General features: G+C 44.9%; 1 pseudogene; it reads left to right on the top strand.

Moving 5' to 3' along the window:
• The first annotated feature begins 7,409 nt into the window (after positions 1–7,409).
• LOC100688129 lies at positions 7,410–14,625 on the top strand (annotated as a pseudogene).
• The last annotated feature ends 3,184 nt before the right edge of the window (positions 14,626–17,809 follow it).

Below are 17,809 nucleotides of genomic sequence, written 5' to 3'. Positions count from 1 at the left end.
ACATCCACAGGCAGTGTGGAGCCACAAAGGACAGACCATGTGCTCAAGTCTCAGCAATAAGCATGCCTTGAACCCAGCTTTCAACTAGCTTTGCTCCTATCAGACTTAGAAGCTAGCTCCATTCTAGGTGAAGAGGTGCCATAGAAAATGCTACTGACCTCAGAGACCCTATTGTTCTGGGCCTGCAGCTTGCCACCTGTCTCTCACCCACAGGAGGTACAAGCAAGCTGTACAGATTTGAAGGGCCCACGGAAATGCTATGTACTGAACAGTAAGCACCCAGCGTTCTTGGGGAGCAGCTTTGCACCATCCTCTCACCTACCGGCCTTAGAACCTTAATGAAAACCACATGTCGTGGCTCACGGGAAATGTGGCCTACTGCACTCTGAGAAATAATCAAGTGCTCCTTGCAGGTAGCTTCTGACAAGCATCTAACATAAGGGATTTAAAGGGTAAGTCCACAGGCAGTTTGGAGCCACGAGGGATGGTCCCTGTGCTCAAATCTCAGAAAGAAGTATGCCCTGAACCCAGCTTCCAACTAGCCTCGCTCATATGGCAGTCAGAAGCTAGCTCCACTCTAGGTGAGGACGTTCCATGGAAAGTGATGTATTGAACCCAGAGACACTATTCCTCCAGGCTGGCAGATTGCCACATGCCTCTCACTAATAGGAGGTATAAGCTAGTTGTACAGGTCTGGAGGGCCCACGGAAATGCCATGTACTGAATGGTGAGCACCCAGCGTTCCTGGGGAGCAGCTTGGACTACCCTCTCAACTACTGACCTTAGAACCAAAATCAAAAGAACATGAGGTGGCTCACAGGAAAAGTGGCCTACTGCACTTTGAGAAACAAGTGTTCCCTGCAGGTAGCTTCTTACAAGCCTCTAAAATAAGGGAGTAAGAAGCTGCTAAGTCCACAGGCAGTGGGGAACGGCAAGGGACATTCCCTTTGATCAACTCTCAGAAGAGAGCACTGCTTGAAAACCAGCTATCAACTAGGCTCGCTCCTATGGGAGTTAGAGGCTAGATCTACTATAGGTGAAGAGGTGCCATGGAAAGCACTATATTGAACTCGGAAACACTATCATTCTGGGCTTGCAAATTGCCACATGCCTCTCACTCACAGGAGGTACAAATTACTGTACAGGAGCTGGGGGGGCGGGGGGGAATGCAGCATACTGCACTCTGAGAAACAATCATTTCCTGCAGATACATCAGAGAAGCCTCTAATTTAAAGGAGTTAGAAACTATAGGCAGTGGGGACCCGTGAGGGACGGGCACTGTGCTCAACTCTCAGAAATAAGTAGTTACGGGAGTTACAAGCTAGCTGTACGTGGTTGGAGGGCCAACGGAAATTCTGTGTACTGAATGGTGAGCACCCAGCATTCTTGGGGAGCAGCTTTGCACTATCATCTGAACTACCGGCCTTAGGACCCAAATCAAAAAGACATGTGATGGCTCACGGGAAATGCAACCTACTGCATTCTGAGAAACAAGCGTTCCTTGCTGGTACTTCATATAAGCCTCTAACATAAGGGATTTTGAAGCTAAGTCTACAGAAGATGTGGAGCCAGGAGGGACAGGCCTTGTGCTCAATACTCAGAAAGAAGCACTGCTTGAAACCAGCTGTCATTTATTTTCACTTCTATGAATGTTATAAGATAGCTCCACTCTAGGTGAGGAGGTGCCATGGACAGCGATGTATTGAACTCTGAGACACAAGCCTTTTGGGCCTGCAGATGCCACTTGCCTCTAACTCTCGAGAGGTACAAGATAGCGGTACCAGGGTGGAGGTCCCTTGGAAATGCTACGTACTGAATGGTGAGTTACCCAGTGTTCCTGGGGAGCAGCTTTGCAGTACTTCTCAACTACTGGCCTTTGAACCCAAATCAAAAGCACATGCGGTGGCTTGCAAGAAATGCAGCCTACAACACTCTGAAAAACAAGCGTTCATTGCACATAACTTCTGACAAACCTCTAATGTAGGGGAGTTAGAAGCTAAGTCCACAGGCAGTGTGGAGCTGCAAGGGAAATACCTTGTGCTCAACTCTCAGAAAGAAGTATTCCTTGAATCCAGCTTTCAACTAGCCTTGCTCATATGGCAGTTAGAAGCCAACTTCACTCTAGGTGAGGATGTGCCATGGAAAGTGCTGTATTGAAATTGGAGACAGAAGCCTTCTAGGCCTGCAGCTTGCCTCGTGCCTCTCACCCACGGGAGGTACAAGTTAACTGTCCAGTGGTGGAGGGCCCATGGAAATGTTATGTACTGAACGGTGAGAACCCAGTGTTCCTGGGGAGCAGCTTTGCACTACCCTCTCACCTGGCGGCCTTAGAACCCAAATCAAAAGCAAATGTGGTGGTTCACGGGAAATATGGCCTATAAAATTCTGAGAAATAAGCATTCCTTGCAGGTAGCTTCTGAGAAGCCTCTAACATAAGGGAGTTAGAAGCTAAGTCCACAGTAGGTTTGGAACCGTGAAGGACAGGCCCTGTGCTTAACTCTCAGAAAGAAGTATCCCTTGAATCCAGCTTTCATTTAGCCTTGCTCATATGGGAATTAGAAGCTGGCTTCACCCTAGGTGAAGACATGTACTCAACTCAACTGAGGATGTTCCATGTAAAGTGTTGTATTGAATTTGGAGATGCAAGCCTTCCGGGCCTGCAGCTTGCCATTTGCCTCTCACCCATGGGAGGTACAAGCTAGCTGTTCAGGGGTGGAGGGCACACAGAAATGCTATGTGCTGAACAGTGAGCACCCATCGTTCCTGGGGAGCAGCTTTGCACTACCCTCGTACTAGCGGCTTTAGAACCCAAATCAAATGCAAATGTGGTGGCTCACATCTAATGCGGCCTACTGCACTCTGCAGGCCGTCAGGGCCGAACCCGACCAGGGTTCCAGGAGTGGTAAGGACATTGCAGCCATCACCGCCTGGGGTCCTAGGGAAGGAAGCGACTTTGCGGAGCACACCACCTGGGGTCCAGGGAGGGGACTGGACATTACAGCCTACCTCAGCAGGGGTCCTGAGAGGGGACAGGATGTCGTGGCCTATCCCGACCTGGGTCCCAGAAGGGGACGGCGCATCATGGCCGAACCAAGGTCGGGAGGAGACAGGACATGGTGGCCAACCCAGCTCAGGGTCCCTAGAGGGGACAGGACATCATGGCCGACCCTGAGCAGGGTCTAAGAGGGGCAGGAACATCGTGGCTGACCCTGCCTGGGGTCCCCCAGGAGAGGAGGGGTCAGGACCAAACCTGACCAGTGTCCCAGGATGGTTCATAACATTGCAGCCAACCTGGACCGGGGTCCCATGAGTGTTCGGATGTGGTGGCCAACCTAGCCCCGTATCACAGGAGGGGATGGGACTTTGCACCCGAACCCGTCCGTGGTCTGTGGAGAAGAGAGGACATCGTGGACGACCATGCCCAGGATCCCCGCAGAGGAAGGGGTGTTGTGGTCGACCCAGACCTGGGTCCTGGGAGAGGTCGGGATGTCACGGCCAACCCCGACCAGGGTTCCATGGGGGGACGGGATGTCATGTCTGACCCCAACCACATACATACCCAGGATGGGACAGGATGTCATGGCCATCCCTAACCGGGGTCCCCGGAGAGGAGGGGACTGCAACCGGGGACCCAGGAGGGTCCATGACGTCACAGCTGACCCCGACCAGGGTCCTGGGAGGCGAGTTATGTGCATTCAACCTCGACCAAGGACCAGGGAGGGGATGCGGCATCGCGGTCCCCAAAGAGGAGGGGACTTCATGGCCGACCCCGACCTGGGTCCCAGGAAGGGACAGGATGTCCTGTCCAACCCCACCTGGGGCCCTGGGAGAGGACATGATGTCGCAGCTGACCCCACACATGGTCCCCAGAGAGGAGGTGATGTTGTGGCCGACCCTGCTCAGGGTCCCCAGAGAGGAGGGGATGTCATGGCCAACCACGACTGGTGACCAGAGAGGGTCCGTGATGTCACAGGTGACCCCGACCAGGGTCCTGGGAGTTGATGGTTCAGAAACTCTGGGGATCAGGGCTGGGGATCTGTGTTTTAAGTCCTCCGGGTGATTCTAGCATAGATTCAGGGGTGAGAACTGTTGGCTTGATGTAAAACTTATGGGAATGCCTTTATTCAAACATGGAAAATACTGCTAATTGGTAGGGGTGATTTTTTTTTCCTTGACTTTTATTTAAGATCCTCATTGTAATAGTGAGGGGAGGTGTGCTGGCCATAGATGAGGAATTAATAGAGATTAGGGGCTGGAGATGAGGAGGTGTTTTCATGAATCTATCCAGTGTCTTCTGACCAAGAAAGCATTACAGAAACCAGCAGGGGCAGAGGGGCAAAGACAGTGGAGAGAAACCAACTCCCAACACACCTCCAGGTCAGAGTCAAATGTTCCAAAGCACAGCTGTTTAATAGGACTGAGTTTTGTCAGCCACCTGAGTTTAAATACATTTGTAACTCAAATAAATAAGTAAGGTGGCCAACATGTCCAGGTTTGCCTGGGGCTTTCCTGGTCTTAGCACTCAAAATCCCAAGTCTCAGGAAACCGCTGTGCATGTTTTTCCCACAGAACCAATCAATTCGGGATCCCTGGGTGGCGCAGCGGTTTGGCGCCTGCCTTTGGCCCAGGGCGTGATCCTGGAGACCCGGGATCGAATCCCACATCAGGCTCCCGGTGCATGGAGCCTGCTTCTCCCTCTGCTGTGTCTCTGCCTCTCTCTCTCTCTCTCTCTCTGTGACTATCATAAATAAATAAAAATTAAAAAAAAAAAAAGATTTAAAAAAAAAAAAAAAAGAACCAATCAATTCTGCAATTCTCAACAGATACTGACTGGGTGTCCTATAATTCAATTCAGTTCTGACGCTATCTACTTAGAGATAGTGTCAGATCCACAGGTGAAGGCCGGAGTCCTACAAGGCAATCCCCTCTCTCTTCACTTCAGATGCAAGTTGCAAATCTGGGTTGTCACCTGTGCTTGTAACCAATCAGTTATGGATTGGATGTCCCCACATCCTCCTCCGAGGGTTTGATGAATTTGCCACAACAACTCATAGAAATCAGACAAATGTTTACTGAGTCACCAGTTTATTATAAAAGGATATAGCTCAGGAAAATCCAGATTGGGGATGCATAGGGTGAGGTATGGGGAGAGGGCATAGAGCTTCTATGCCCTGAGTGCATCATGCTTCTCAAATTTTCCACGTGTTCAATGACCCAGAAGCCCTCTGAGCCCCATCCTTTTGGGGTTTTGTTGAGGCTTCATTTTACCTAGGCACAATTGATTCAATCATTGGCAATTTGTTGTGGAACTCCATCTCCAGCCCCTCCGGCCTCCCAAGAGCAGGGGATGGGACTGAAGTTTCCAGCCCTCCAATCACAAGGTTTATTCCCCTGGCAATCAGCTTCATTCTTTGGTGAGAAAGGGCTTTCTGGAAGTCTCCTCATTAACATGACAAAAGACGCCTTGATCATTATCATCACTTTGAAAATTCTAAGAGGTTTAAGGAGCTCTGTGCCAGGAATGGGGACAAAGGCCAATTGAATATTTATTATAAATCACAGTATTGTGGGGCAAACCAAGGTGATTGGTCAGTACTCACTTTAGTTGGAATTACTGAGTGAGCTTTACAATTATGAATACCTGGGCTCACCTCCAGAGTTGGTAATAGACTTGGTCTCAGGCTCAGCCAGGGCACTAGGAGAGGGAAAGTTCTTCAGGTGACCTTATGGTGGCTAGCCATGGAGAACCTCTGCAGCTGCTTGCATAGCATTTCTCCAACTCAAAAAAAAATTTAACAAAAACAAAAGTTAGTGGTTCTGATGAAGTTAGACTCCTACCATGTACCACATAAAAAAAGGACTCAAGTTGGATCAACAGTGTAAATATAAGAGCTAAAACTATATAAAATGTTGGAAGAAAACATAAAAAGTCTTCATGACTTTGGAGCTGGCAATGAATTCTATTATACTACTTCAGACTTTTTTTTTTTTTTTTTTTTTAAGATTTATTTATTCCTGAGAGACACACACAGAGAGAGAGAGACAGAGAGAAAGAGGCAGAGACACAGGCAGAAGGAGAAGCAGGTTCCTCACAGAGAGCCTTATGCAGGACTCAATCCCAGGACTCTGGGATCACGACCTGAGCCAAAGGCAGCTGCCCAATTGCTGAGCCACCCAGGCACCCCACTACTTCAGACTTATACTAGTTCAGACTAGTCTGTACTAGTGTACCTCAACTCAGGCTGTGGATTAGAAATACTTTGTGAACTGTATTTATTGATAATATGTATTTAAAATAATATATACACATGGTAAAATAACAAAACTAGGCATATAAAAAAAGTATGAAAAAGTAAGTGTTCCTCTCAATCTGGTTGCTAGATTTTGACCTCGGTGTCAATTTTTGTTAAAATTTCTTGTGTGGGGGGCACCTGGGTGGCTCAGCAGCTCCGCATCTGTCTGAGGCTCAGGGTGTGATCCCGGGGTCCTGGGATCAAGTCCCTCATTGGGCTCCCCCACCGGGAGCCTGCTTCTCCCTCTGCCTGTGTCTCTGTGTCTCTCTCTGTGTCTCTCAGGAATAATTAAATAAATAGTTTTTAAAAAACACAACTTCTTGTGGGTAGCCTTCCCTGTTTTATGCACATGTAAGGATATGTATACATATATATTTCCCTTTCTAATGTTCTTTTTACATACCAACAGTAGCACACTAAATTTCACTTTTCACTCAACAGCATGTTTTGGAGTTCATTTTAGCATTTGTAGATCTTCCCAATATTCTTTTTTTCTTCCAAAAAGTTATTTTTATTAACATATATTATCTATATAAATTTTCCTTTTTCTTTTTAAAATACTTTTGTGCTTTTCTTTTTGCCCAATATACTTTTTAATGACTGCATTGTGATCATCTGTAGTTGTATACTTGTTATATATATATAACTTATTTATATTAAATCACTAGTTACAACTATTAAAGAACATTATGTTGTTCATTACAAAGTGATAGTACATATCCTGTATGTATGTCTTTGAGTATATGATGTATCTGTGGGATGCAAGAATTGCTGAGAGATACACACATTTCAAAATTGTAAGAAATGATATAAAGATTCCCTCTAAAAAAAAAAATAAAATAAAGATTCCCTATAAAATGCAGTACCAATTTACATTCTTGGGAAATTTTAAAAACCGTGAGGTTTCATGTTACTCTTTACTTTAACTCATGAGAATCTGTGTATGGGGCCCAGACTCTTTATTTTCTTTCTTTGGTAATTCTGATACAAGAAGGCTCTAGGATGTGATGAGAACCATAGGACAAACCATCTGGATGCACCTGCTGCATTTCCTTTTGATGGGACTATCCCATCTCCTCACCAAGGGGACAGTTTCCAAAAGGACACGCCTCAAGGATGTTGCTTCTCTATGTTGCTACCCTGGTACTGTGCTTTGTATGACACTGATCATCTATGACAAGGCTTAGAAGAGTGTTTGCAGCTCATATGATAATTCTGTTTTCTTTTAGTTCCATGGACCAAATAAAGAGAGGAACTCTGGGCGGGTCCCTGCGATCCCCACCATCCAACCTAAGAAGAAATGGATGTCGATGATGTCTTTCTTTTCCAAGATCTGTCACAAAATATTAGAAACAGAGGTCCCTCCCCAACAGCCACTTGTAACGTGTGTTTGCCTGGTCTGCATTCGTTCCACAGCTCCACTGAGGCACCTTCTGAAAAAAACCTGACACTTCTTATAACACAGACAGAATGTTTCCAGGATAACAAGATGAGCTGGGAAGAATTTAGCTTGCTGCAAACTTTATATAAAAGTATAGAATGAACTGCAATGAATACTGAGAAATAATGATGAGGCTCGGTAATCACCTAAATACCTAATAGGACTGTGGTCCAGTCTGCAGCCCTGCACTACTCAGGATGGTGGGGAGGTGGCTTTTTCTTGGATCTTGTCTGGACCTTGCATCCTCTTGGTTCTGACACCAGCACATGTTGCTGTGTCCTCTAAGGCACAGAACACTGGAGCCTTCCTGGTATCAGAGGTTCACCATGGAGGTCACTCAGCTCTTGCCCTGCAGTGAAGAGTTTAGTCCTTGATGTAGATTCCTGCATTAGCCACACAGCATCCCAAATTTGTATTATATATGCATTTTTTTCCCTAATCTTAATGGCTCAGACGTATGCATTCTGGGGTGGGACATCCTTTAGATGCCCTGAAATGTTTGTAGATTTGCTTTGCTAGTTGGGTCAACTAGCAGACTGCTTCTCCACTGCTGTTGAGAAGCTGAGGAAGATGAGTACTGAGAATTAGCCACATTAGGGAGGCATCAACCTCACTGCAGAAGGGTCAAGAGATCATGGAGAGAGGAACTGGAGGAAACAAGTATAGACACATCTTTCAAGGTGTTTAGCTACAAAGTAGAGCAGAAAATTGGGCAAGAGCTGGAGGAGTAAGAAAGGTTAGGGAAATGCTTTTCTTTGAGATGGAAGCAGTATAGCATTTCTTGTCCTGCGAAGGATCCCTGCTCTCAGCTCACAGCAACTGTCTAAAGCCCCCTTTCTTCTGAGCTCTAGCACACCCTCGGTGATCCTAGAACACCTGTCCCCTACTTCCCCCAACCTACCTCAACCAACCTTCCTCTAGCCCTGAATTATTTTTCTCTTCCTCTTTCCTCTTCCATCTGTTTTCTTCATTATGTGGATCAAACTAATGTATTTGCAGCAAAAATCAGGTGTCTTTAGGTGGAGAAAGAAGGGCTAAGTTGAGCAGGCAACATAGGATTTTCTTTAGAGGGAGGGATTGGGGTTAAAATGGGTATGACTTTCTTGACTTACTCCCCTGGTCTCTTGGAAACAAGTTCCAGAAGCATGAATCTCTGAAGAATGTGTTTTTCATCCTGACAGAAAGAGTCCGGAACCCCAATGATAAAAAGTGTCATATGGCAATGAGAGGCCTGAGCAACATGGTCTGTGAGACCCCTGACAAAGTAGGAGGGCAAGGTGTCACTCGGCCTGCCCTCATGGCCTGGCATCCCCAGGGCTGAAAGATGGTGCCTCATGTACTGGTTATCTGTCGCTGTGTGAAAGATCACCACAGACCCAGCACTCATCCTCTAGCATTTTCCTTAGGTCAAAAGCTTAGGTATGGCTTAGCTGGGTCCTCTGCTCAGGATCTCACAAGGCTACAATCAAGGTGTGGGTCAGACTGCATTCCTTTCTGAAGCCTGGGCTCCTCTTCCAAGCTTATGTGGCCATTGAAAGAATGCGGCCCCTTCCAGTTGTAAGACTGAGGTCCCTGCTTTCTTGCTGGCTGGCCACCTCAGCTCCTTGAAGCTGTCCTCTCATAGCATGTGAGCTTACTTCTTTAAGGCCAGCAGGAGAGCCTCTACCACTCGTGCCTACTAAGATGGACTCATATAATGTAATGTAACTATGGGAATGGTGTCTCATCACAGTTGTCATATACTGTAGGCTAGAAGCAAGTCACTGGTTCCTTCCACATTCAAGGGAAGGATATTGTAAAAGGCATGACTCATTTGGGGTTGAGGGTCATCATACCTCAATACTATCAGTGTTGGGAAACAGAGCTGCAGATGCAATTAATGCACACCTGGACATCACCCTCTGGAGTGAATTTCATTTATTTTTTAATAGTTTGTACCCATTTAGTAAAAGATGTTTTCCCCACCTCTGCTTTTAGCATCTGTCAACTTCAGTGACCATTTCATCTCATCCCATATAAAAGTACCATTATGTCCTAGATGCCTAGATCATCCAGCCCACCACACTCCTTGATGTGCCCTTCCCGGCCTCATGTGCTCTTGGGCCAAGTTCTCCAGATTGCTCTTTCTGTTCTTTTTTTCAAGACTGAGCTGGCTCTTGGGTCAGGTTAATGGAAATACTTGTATTTCAATGACAGCTGTTACAGCAATTCCTGAGGAAAGCCACACTCTCAGTCCAAGTCCTAGGTTATTGAAAGATTAGAAGTAGGATTGCTTTTCAACTCACAGAGAGCAATTTCTGGATTACTCACACTTTTCAAACCTTGTTCACAGGTGTGAAAGTATAAGAAAATAGTCCTAGACCTGCTGGTACATGGACTATATGGCCCTGTGAGTGCTGAAGTCATCCACAAGACTCTGACCATCATCTTGGGCAAGATCCAGGGGAAAAGTTTGGGCTCTTTCTTTGTAGACATCACTCTTCAGACTAGGACTTTATTAGATGATGTGAGAGAATTCAGAAGAATCTGGGTTATTAAAGTGGAAGTGGGATTTGCAATGTGAGCCTAGGGTGGTGTGTTGCTCAGAGAACATGGTCTGTATTATTAACTTATTTACTAAGAGATTGTTGAGAGGCAAGTATTATACTGGAGGTTATGGAAGACATATAAAGAAGGATTTTTTGTTGTTATAGAGAAGTGAATATGTGTACCCCAATGATGAAGTTGGTGATGGATATGAAGGTGAAGATGATGATAACAGTGCCAATGTATATTCAATGCTCTGTTATGAATGTGATGATAACACTAGTTAGCATTTAGCAGCCAATACTGTGTGCCAGGTATGGTGCTAGGCAGCTTTCCTAGATTATCTCATAGAATCTTCTCAATAACCCTGTGAGGTGGGCACTATTCATCTTCACTTTATAAATGAGGAAACCAAGGCACAGAGAGGTTAGGTGACTTGTCCAAGATCAAAGAGCCAGTAAATGGATATGAACCAAGTCTTCTGACTACAGGACCTGCCCTCTTCACTGCCAGGTGACATGGCAAGCTGAGCAGAAGTGCACTGATACATTGTTTACTCTGAAACTATGGGGACTCTGGGATCCATTCCTTTCAAGCTAACCAGCTATCCTGCTGCAGTTACACATATGCCACATGCACACATGCCCTCTAACAGGGAGATGATACATGTGGAACAGGAAATGGACCTCTTATTTACTCACAAAGCACCTTCTGTGAGTTCCTCACACCTAATTCCCCAGATGGAGCTGCACCACACAAGAGGAAGAAATTATGGAATTTGGTGTTTCTATAGGAGCTTCTGGCCCATTTGCCTCTCTTCCCACTTGGAGAGACAGGAAGAACTTTGCTCTGGAATGCAAACCTGTCATCTCTGCGGGTAGTGGGGAGAGGAAGGTCTCTACTCTACCTCCCTGAATGGAAACAGATATCTCCAAGATGTCTAAATCTCTCTGCAGGTGCCATCTTAGTTTCCAGAACTGGCTTGCCATGTAATCACTTTTTAATACCCAGATGACTCTAATTTTTGATCAGGAAGCCCTGGTTGTATAGTAACCTGGCAATACTCATGAAGAGTTGTTTCCTGACAGTTATCTCTATTATTGCACTTTTGACCACCTGTCTTATGCTGTTGCTCACTTGTGCATGGGTTCGGATGATTTTCAGGTCCCTACCAGGCCAGGGTCTTGTACGTCTTATTGCATTAGGGTAGTATTGGATTGAATTATACAGGGATGTCTGGGTGGCTCAGCTGTTGAGCATCTGCCTTCAGCTCAAGGCATGATCCTGGGGTTCTGGGATCGAGTCCCACATCAGGCTCCCTGCAGGGAGCCTGCTTCTCCCTCTGCCTATGTCTCTCTCTCTCTCTCTCTCTCTGCGTGTGTGTGTGTGTCTCTCTCATGGGTAAATAAATAAAATCTCTTTAAAAAAAGAATTATAAAAAAAAAAGAATTATAAACACATGCATGCATGTGCATGCACAGATGCAGACACGCATAGGTAAACAGCAAAGAAAGTGAAACACTAAAGTAATTTGTAAAAGTGCCCTATGGGCTAAAAAAATATTTTTAAATACTTCACGAAAAAAAAAAAAAAAAAAAAAAAAAAATAAATACTTCACGAGGAGCGCCTGGATGGCTCAGTTGGTTAAGCATCTGCTGTTGCCTCAAGTTGTGATCCCAAGGTTCTGGGATTGGGCCCTGTGTCTGGCTGTTTGCTCAGCTGGGAATCTGCTTCTCCCTCTCCTTCTGCTTCTTCCCCACTAGCGCTCTCTCACTCTCTCACTCTCTCAAATGAGTAAAATCTTTAAAAAAAAGAAAACAAATACTTCACAAATGATGAGTGTCTGGGACCCCCCCTCTCCATTCTAGTTGCTCCTCACCCCTGAAGAGGCCCAGCTCAGCTTGGTTCTCTTTGGTTTGCCTAGAGCTTTCATGGGACCAAGAAACATTGATATAAAATCCCTTCACCAATGGTCAGGAGACTAGGTACTACCCTGGTTCCTTGTCACCTGACAGTGTAACTCTGAGCAAGTCACTGAAATGCCCTGAGCCTTGGTCTCCTCATCAGGAAAGGGAGATACTCAGATAGACCACTCACAGTGGAAAACTAGAAAGGACTGAACCCAGTGACACACGATCAGGGACAAACCAGCCAATGGTACTAAAAGCAGGGAGGGTTGGCAGGGTGTCAGGGAAGAAACACAATTGTTTTTTCTGCTGCAGGAGGGAGAAACTCAGACCACAGGTGTAGAGAGGTGTCCTTCCAGAAACACTGGGAATGATCAACAGGAGATGGATCAAATGAATTACAATGCAGCCACCCCAAGTTCCTTTAGGTATCAACATGAAAAAAGCTCTCAGATAGATGGTTGGGTGAATAATCGAGGTACGTAACAGGGGCATGGTGTGCTTCCACTGAGTGAAAATGTGAGAAGGGACTATGTAATATACATTTTATTCTTTTTCTTCTTAATTTTTTGGAGGGATGCACACACAATTTATAACTTTGTTCATTCATGGGAGAGAAATTTAATGGCAGGCAGAAAGGGATAGAAGGAGATTTACTTTTGTTAATAAAATGATTTGGTTATTTTGAATTTTGAACCATACAAATATGTTCTACCTCCAAAACACTGAATAATAAACAACAGAGCTGGGAAGCCGGGATTATTAACACAGTGATCCCCAGTCTGATTGTCTTGTCTGCTGGGGATGACATTCATTGAAGACCCAGCCTGCCTCCTCTCTGGCCCCCACCTCGGTCAGCTAAGAGCTTTAGACTGGATCTGACCCATCTCCTACCAAGTAACAAAGAACGATGGATGGCGGTAATGCATCTGGTGCAGTGGCCTTTTGGTAATGACCTGGGTTCTGTCCTTTTGTTCACCGGGAAACCACAGGAGAATAACCACCTGAGATATTCAGCCTTTGTCTTGTTCGGGCAATTGGCGGCCTTTGCCAGGTGGAAATGGAAGAAATTCTTCACCAGTCAGTTAAGCAGACTCAAGATTCCCTCCTGATACATCTACAGGACAGAGAACCCCAGGTTGCCAAGGTATGTTTGTGACTCTCACCCAGTATGGGAGAGCTCAGTGCCATTCCTAAAGCGAGCTGTGGTGCTGCCCTGTTGTGTTGCAGTGCTCAACCCTCTCTATTGCTGCCGGCTCTGCTATGGACATTCAGCAGTGTAGCCACGTGAATCCTTGGAGGTGCCTGCCCAGTGTGTCATTTCTCTCTCTGCAAGCATGCAAATTTCCATTTGCTCCTGCCCCACCTGCCCCATCCAGCACCTGCCACTGGAGAGTGGGGGCCGAGAAGCATGGGGTTAAGCTGTGGGACAGTAGCCCACATAACGAGAACATTAATTCATGCCCATTAGCTTCTGTCACTGTAGATTTCCCACTCCTGGCTTTTCAATCCTCTAGAGAGCTTTTGTCTTATTCTTAGAGGAAATATGTCCTAACGGGGTTGGATCAACGTCAGGCCTGCTTTGGAGTGGGTGAATATTTTTCAAAACCACTGCGAAAAAAAAGGTTTCACCAAACCACTTGTCTTCTTTAAGTTATTGCACACAACAGAGAGAGACAGGGAGAGAAAGAGAATTTAGGAATTAAAGAATCCAGAACCCCTTTGATGGGACAATAACTGGGTAAACTCTAAAGTGATGCTCTCCCCACCAGCCCCAAGTTAGAGATGTGGTCATTTCAGAAGCAACATCCTTTAAGGTTGACATCTTCAAGCTTTCTGGAAGTTACTTTCATACCCTCAGTGGCCCCCAGACCACATACTGGATGCAGTGCCCTTGCTTGGATTATAGAACTCTCTAATGCCTTTGACAGTAGGATGGAAATATTATTTTTCTCAGTCTTGCAAAACAACATTTCGAGCCTGTTCTCTGTATCTGAAAGGAAGAAAGGAAAACAGATTTCAGAGTGAAGAAGAATAAAGGAACCCTAAACTCTGCTGGCAGCTGGTGAGTAAGAGGGCAGGAGAGAATGCTCCCAGAGGTCCCTGCCCTCCTGGTGTCAACCCAGAAGGTGGCCAGCCACACAAGCAAGTTACTCCCCATAAAATGACTCAGGCCAATTATGTTTCGATCGTAACTGACCCATCTTGCAATGTAAATGACAAAACGTCCAGAGGATTATGCACAAAATCTATTGGCACATCCAGTGTAGATCATTAGATCTACGCAGACCCTGATCTCCACCTCTGAGGATCTGACGATCGATTGTCCTCACACTCTACTCATTGTAGTCAAGGAGGTTTATTGAATCCTCCCCTCATGTGCACTTTTGCTGATGTCTTTCAGAGCCACTATCATCCAGAGCTCCAGCAGTTCCTCTATGCAAATAAGATTCTGTAAACACAGAGCAGCAGGGAAATTGTTCTAGTGAGAGCACCTTGCTGGGGGGCTGATATTGCCCCTCTTTTAACTCTTCGCATGCTTCTGCTTGCTTCTCATGATTGTAACAGAAAACGGGATGCTGGGAGAACAATTGATGGCAATTGCATGGAATTGTATAAGTCTATCCACAGTGAATTCTAAATTGTTTTCATGTATCTCATTTCCTCTCCAGACAAATTTGTCAGAAGTTACATGCTTTGTTTAAAACATTTAAAGTAGATTCGGGGCTTATTTCTCAACCTTTTCCTTCATAAGTTCATCTCTGTCACCTATCTTTTATTTTTTATTTTATTTTTAATTTCTGAGGCTAAGGAAAATATTACCTTAAGTTTTTTTGTAATCTGCTATTGATACTTTCAATTTGCTATTAATACCTTTTATTGCCGAGATCTATTTAAAGTTGGCCAAGGAATGTCCACAATAGCCAAACTGTAGAAGGAGCCTCGGTGTCCATCGAAAGATGAATGGATAAAGAAGATGTGGTCTATGTATACAATGGAATATTCCTCAGCCATTAGAAATGACAAATACCCACCATTTGCTTCAACGTGGATGGAACTGGAGGGTATTATGCTGAGTGAAATAAGTCAATTGGAGAAGGACAAACATTATATGTTCTCATTCATTTGGGGAATATAGAAAATAGTGAAAGGGAATAAAGGGGAAAGGAGAAAAAATGAGTGGGAAATATCAGAAAGGGAGGCAGAACATGAGAGACTCCTAAGACTAGGAAACGAACTAGGGGTGGTGGAAGGGGAGATGGGCAGGGGGTGGAGGTGACTGGGTGACGGGCACTGAGGGAGGCACTTGATGGGATGAGCATTGGGTGTTATTCTATATGTTGGCTAATTGAACACCAATAAAAAATAAATTTATAAAAAAATAAAATAAAATAAATTTGGTCAAGGGACTGAGAAGGTGCTTTGGAGGGTATCTTTAGCTTCTTGTAACCCTCAACAGTCATTGCCTCCAAGATCATAATACAAATATTAAAAGAGAAAAAAGTCTGTAAAGCATGTGTTGAAAAATCTCAGGCTAATAGTAACATATGGATTAAGAAGTAACATTTGTGGAGAATATTTATTGGACCCTAAGTATTATTTAATATTTACAACAACCCTATAAGAAGTGCTTTGTAAGTATTATTTAGTACTTACAATAACCCTATGAGAAAGGTACTATTATTACCCTCATATTCCAGGTGAGAAAACTCAGGCACAGGGAAATTAAGGAGCTTACCCGATGATCTGGTGAATGATTGGAGCCAGAAGTCAAGACTGGACAATCTGCCTTCTGGAGCCTATATTCAATCACCATGTGATTCTGCCTCAATGTGGAATAATTGACTGATGGCTAACAATGTAAAAAACCCCCCAAACCCAAAAACTAAACAAATTTAAAAGCCCCCTCAGCTCCTGCTCTATTTAACCCAGTTAAGTTTTGCTTTTATATGTAGTAAGTACACACTTTTATTAATTTAATTTTTGACCTAAGTATATATTTTTACTTGTCATCTCTTGGCTAATTATGTCAATTTTTTGGAGCTCAATTCTAGTTCCACAAGGGATCACATGGCTCTTGCAAAAAGTTTCAAGAAAAATCTCTTTGACCCTCCCCCCTTCTCTCCAACCAGTTTGCCTCCCAAGCTTCTCCTATAGATATTCTCATATTATCACCAAACTTGGTGTTCAAGCTCTACTGGACCACTGTGTCCAGATTGGGAAATGGAAAACACGGAGGGTCATAAATGCTGCAGAGAGATCTTAATGTTGTTCTGAAAACCAGGAGCTCAGTCTTCTGGTCTAGTGCTCCAGAGATAGGACTGTGCAACATGGATGAGGACTCAGGTGTCTCCATATGGCAGATGGCAGAAGGGGGAGCAGGAGCCAGGCATGAGTGGGTTTTCTTTCTTCTTTTTGAAGCTGGGGCACATGATCTAGGGGCTCTTGGGAGTGACACAGGCTCTGGAGCAGGTGGGACGGTTCTGAGATGAGACCTCTTTCCCTTCCCAGTTGTTTGCCTGTTTGAAATTATGCTGCAAGGTCCGTTTAGAATCTGATGCAGTGATCAGTGATCAGTGAGTGGCCTGAGAAAAAACTGCATTTTGCTAGCATTCAAAAAGGCGGAGGTATAGTGAGGCAGGCGGAGTATGTACTCTAGAATAGAAACATCTATGTACTTATACCGTTAGTTGATTAGAATTGTGAAAGATGCTGTTGAATGGACTTCAAGATTTGTGGTAGACTGTTACTTTGGTGGCCTCCAGTGAATCATGCCTCCCCTGACACACATGCCCCCAAATAGACATCTCCACTTGAATCTGGGCTGGCTTTGTGATCCCCTTTATCTGTTAGAATGTGCTGAAAATACCACTATGTCAATTTTAGGCTAAATTTTAAGAGCCCTGGCAGCTTCCTTTTTTATGCTCCAGGTGAAGCCAGCTGCCACGTAAGTCAGATAACCAGGATATCACCGTTTGGGAGGGAAGACCAAGCTCACTGCATGGAATGCCATGTTTCCACAAAGCTGAGGAACCCAATCCACCGTGAAGTCTGAGGTCCAGACCTGTGACACAAGTTGGCCGTTCCAGCCAGACCCCAGCTGTGCAAGCCACCCCAGCTGATACCAAGTGGAAAAGAGACCGGCTATCTCCGTGAAGCCCATCCCAAATTGTAAAATTGTAAGCAATTTGATCAAATGACTATGGTTTTAAATCACTCCTTTTTGGGATAGTTTGTCACTCAGCAATAAGTAACCTAAAGATTCCTTATCATAAATTTTGTCATTTGGCCAGGTTTGTTTTGCTCTCACGAAGTCCTCTTTGAGTTTAAACTCTATTTCTAGAAATGTATGTTATCACAGCATTCTGTGGTGAGAGTGAGGGATGCCTTTCCTTTCTTTTGTACCATAAAATGCCTTGTTTTCCTTTTTGTATCTCACCTTGTGTATCATAGCACCCAGCACATAGCAGATGATCCAGAAACATTTGCTGAATGACTACATAGTTGCAAATTGTAGCAAGAACAGAGTCCAAACTAGTCTGCTACTCTGGGCTCTCAGCCATGGGCTGACACTCTTCCTTTCCAGCTTTTTCTTCTGTTACTCTCTTTGCTTTAGCCAAGTTTGGCTACTCTCTTCTTTC

Source organism: Canis lupus, chromosome 7 (genome assembly GCF_011100685.1).
Source record: "Canis lupus familiaris isolate Mischka breed German Shepherd chromosome 7, alternate assembly UU_Cfam_GSD_1.0, whole genome shotgun sequence".
Lineage (NCBI taxonomy): Eukaryota > Metazoa > Chordata > Mammalia > Carnivora > Canidae > Canis > Canis lupus.
Note: the sequence above shows the minus strand (reverse complement) of the source record. Positions and strands in the feature narration are given on the sequence as shown.